Here is a 4,465-nt window from a genome sequence, read left to right as displayed (position 1 = left end):
TTATCTACGGCTTTCTTAGCTTGAGCATCACCGGATGAACTGGATGAGGCAGCTTCCTTATTCGCAGACATTTTTTAGGCTGGGACTGGAGTGGAATCTGCATAAAAGAAGTACCAACAGTCAAAACACAGCAAACTGACCCCACAAGCTTAACTCTACCACAAAGAAAGATCGACAACCCACAAAACATACAGGGGGCAATAGGAACCCTAAACACACCCCAAAAAAACCCTAGAAACCAATATCGGTACCCAGTTGCAAAAAACTCGCCCAGCAAAGCCAAAAACAACCAACAAAACCGAACTCAAACGAGGAGAAGACAGAAATAGCAAACGTACCGAATGTAAACTGGGAAAATGGGAATGAGAACCACAACAAAGTCACCGTCACGACGCGAGTATTGCCGGTAGAAAACCCTAGAGCTTCACTCAAGAACGAAGGTACGCAAAAGGCTGAAGATAAAGCACTAACAGGAAAAAACGCAGAAGGAAAAAATGCAAGAGGAAGGAATAGTCTGTTATTTATAGCGAGACAAGTCTCTCGGTATTCTAACCGTTCAGCTACGCCATCATTGAAACGACACGCTGCTTGGGAATACCCAGAGTCGGCGACTCTCATAAATGTTTTTCTGCCTCTTCGCCCCCGCTCGCCACGTGGCCCAATCAAGCAAAAAAAGTCAACTTCAGTTTCATAAAAACAATCATTTTTTAACCCGCCCATTTTGCTCAGGCAAAATCAGCAAGTTAAAAAGGGGGGCATTGTAGGGACCCCTCCCCCTGATGCCACGTGGCACACATTTCTTGATGACACGTGGCACGTATTCTCATCCAGATTACCCTCATCCAGATTTCCCCAAGAGTACATGTGGCGCGACTTCTCCTATCCGGACTCCCTCAAGGAGATCTCATCCGGATTACCCCCATTCGGATTTCCCCAAGAGTACACGTGGTGCGCTTCTCCTATCCGGACTCCCTCAAGAAGAGACACACGACACTCACAAACATAACATCCGGACGACCGCCATATCGCATCCGGACGACCGACATATACTATCCGGATATGTTTTGTCCGGATCGTTGACTGAAGTAAGTGAGTCTTGCACGTCATCATAACAGTCTGTCATGGCCCACGTTCCGCCACCTGTAGAGTGAAAGGACAGGAAGGAAGTGACTTGCTGTCACTTCCTACGATCTCTGACAGCCACAGCGCCTCCCACGATCTCTATCAGCCGCCCGTAGGGTGATGATGGCCCTGCCACCACCTAGTGGCATCATGACAAGGCAAAATATCTCCCTACCATTAAAGAGGGAAACAAAGCTCCTGATACGATATATATATATATATATATGAACCTTCACACAAAGAGGAAGGTAAGCTTGCTATACCTAGAAAAAGGCCAACTGATTTATCTCTCTTTCCATGGCTGACAAAACCATCGGAGGGTGTGTCCGGACACCCTGTCCGGACGCCTTTTGCAGGAACGACTGAACCAGGAATCTATATTGGTTGAGATCGTGCGTCCATCCACTTGGCAACTACGTGGATCACCAAGGACGCGAGGCTTCAACAGAAAGGAATTATTTGAAGAAAAAAAAAATGATAAAGAAAAAAATGTGAAAAGTGAGTTCTTTTGGTCAATATTTTTAAAAATGGCACAAAAATATATTTTTCCTGTTAATATCATCTCCACGGTAAATGTATCATTTTTAAAAATATTAAGAATGATAAGAAAATGTGAAAAGTGGGAATGGTAAAGGCATTATTTAAAAAAAATGTTAAGAAAATGTAAAAAGTGAGACTTTTTGTTCATGTTTTAAAAAATGTAGAAAAACGTAAAACTTTGTTTAGTATTTGTTTTCAAAAACAGTTTTGAAAAATAATTTTTTAAAATTTTTTTGCAATGTTTTATATAATAAAAATTTGTTTGAGAACTTGAAATGTTTTTATCATATTTTGTTATATTTTAAAATTAATGTTATATTTTTAAAATTTTTATATATTATATAATTAATTTTTTAAAACATCTTTCAAAAAACAATTAAAAAAATTGTTTTCTTAAGATATCATATTTTCCATTTTTAAGAACAAAAAATAAAAATAGTATTTTTATTATGTTAACGGTTTTTATTCTAAAAAATATAAATTTGTTATCGAAAACATTTGACAAATAGGGCTTCATATTCCCCTTTAATATCCTCTTGATGGCAATAGGTTCCAATTTGAGATTTGCTTGAAAATAATATTTTTTGAATTCTCTTATATGTTATATAGGAGTCAATTCATGATCTTGTCACATATAAAAATAATATGAAGAAAATAACCTATAAAAATGGTAAACAAGATAGTGTTGCCCTATTAGGCAATTTTAGGTTTGATCTTATGTTATAAAGTTAAAGACTTCAATTCATTATTTAATTCAATTAAATATATAATGGGAGTAAGTAGATAAGAAAAAATTATTATATTTCATTATCAATCAAACACCATAAAATTATTGACAACCAACCACAAGACCTCAATTCATTATTTAATTCAATTAAATATATCATGGGAGTAAGTAGATAAGATAAAATTATTATATTTCATTATCAATTCAATTTTAGGTAATTATTCTATCACTTATTATGAAATTTCATATTCAATAAAAAAAATGAATAAAATAAGTGATGACTTATCCTTTTATATGAAATATGATGATCCAAAATCGAAAGATCATTTACACGTATTACACGAATCATATTACATATTTTATAAAATATATATTTTTTATTAAAATAAATTTGTAATTCAAAAAATATATAAAATATGTCTTAAGATAATTTTAATATATGCATTATTTGATACAATATTTAGAATATGTTTGATAGTAATTTTAAGAAGTATTTTTAATACTTGAATTTTTTTATTTTTTAAATATTAAATATGCTAAAAACACTTCTTCAAATAATTGTCAAACACACTCTTAGAGTGTGTTTGAAAGTGTTTCTCTTCAAAATGTTTTTAGTGAAAGTGTTTTCTTTAAAAATATTTTTTAAAGAATCACTTATCAAGTGGTTTTTTTATTATAAAACATTATTCAACACTATTATTGATTTTTAAAATTTTAAAAAATATTTTCTAAATTTTCTTAAATACTTAAAATGCGTTTGATACTAATTATAAAAAGTATTTCTAATATTTTTAACACTTAAAATTTTTTATTTTTCAAGTATTAAAAAAACTATAAATACTTTCTAAAATCACGTTCAAACGCACTCTTAGAGTGCATTTATTAGTTATTATAAAAAATGTTTATAATATTTTCAATACTTAAAAAATATAAAGTGTTAAAAAGTTTAGAAATATTTTCTACAATCACTATCAAACACTTTTTTTAATGTTTTTTTTTTTTTTTTTTTTGCGTTAAAAGTGTTTTCTAAAATCATTATCAAAAAAATTCTTAATGTATATAAATTGTTTTTATTTATCTAACCATATAATACAATATTTTTTAATTATAAATTTTAAATACTTTAGTTAGGTGCAAATATTATTAATAAAAAAATACTTATTAAATTGTAAACTATAGTATGATTCCAAATGTTATTAAGAAATTTCATACCCTTTTTTATCATAAATATTAAAATATAATATAATTATTATTTTAAGTAAAATATTTAAAAATATCATATCCTATCATTTCACACGTGGTATTCCATTTTGTCCCGTTTGAATTTTAATTATTAATTAATTTCAAAATCCCTCCTATTATTATTATTTTTTTTAATGGAGTATCCGCCCGTTTGAGATGAAGACAAACCATAATCAAATCAATGAGAAAAAGAGAAATATAAAAAATATTAGCACGTGGTCTAAGTGGGTGGACATGGTATTAAACAAATGCTGAATAATGGATTAATAGGTGAATTGTCTATCCCACATCGAAAGTTAATAAGGACAAAAATAATAGCTGTCAGAAACATTTCTTAAAAGCAGAACTACTTTTCAAAGATCTTTTTTTATCATAAATATTAAAATATAATATAATTATTATTTTAAGTAAAATATTTAAAAATATCATATCCTATCATTTCACACGTGGTATTCCATTTTGTCCCGTTTGAATTTTAATTATTAATTAATTTCAAAATCCCTCCTATTATTATTATTTTTTTTAATGGAGTATCCGCCCGTTTGAGATGAAGACAAACCATAATCAAATCAATGAGAAAAAGAGAAATATAAAAAATATTAGCACGTGGTCTAAGTGGGTGGACATGGTATTAAACAAATGCTGAATAATGGATTAATAGGTGAATTGTCTATCCCACATCGAAAGTTAATAAGGACAAAAATAATAGCTGTCAGAAACATTTCTTAAAAGCAGAACTACTTTTCAAAGATCTTTAAATATCAGTAGATAATGAAAAGTGAAAACACTTTCAAAAAAATTACAAACAAGACAAGGACAAATATCACATGATAT

This window comes from Vitis vinifera, chromosome 1 (genome assembly GCF_030704535.1).
Source record: "Vitis vinifera cultivar Pinot Noir 40024 chromosome 1, ASM3070453v1".
NCBI lineage: Eukaryota > Viridiplantae > Streptophyta > Magnoliopsida > Vitales > Vitaceae > Vitis > Vitis vinifera.
Note: the sequence above shows the minus strand (reverse complement) of the source record.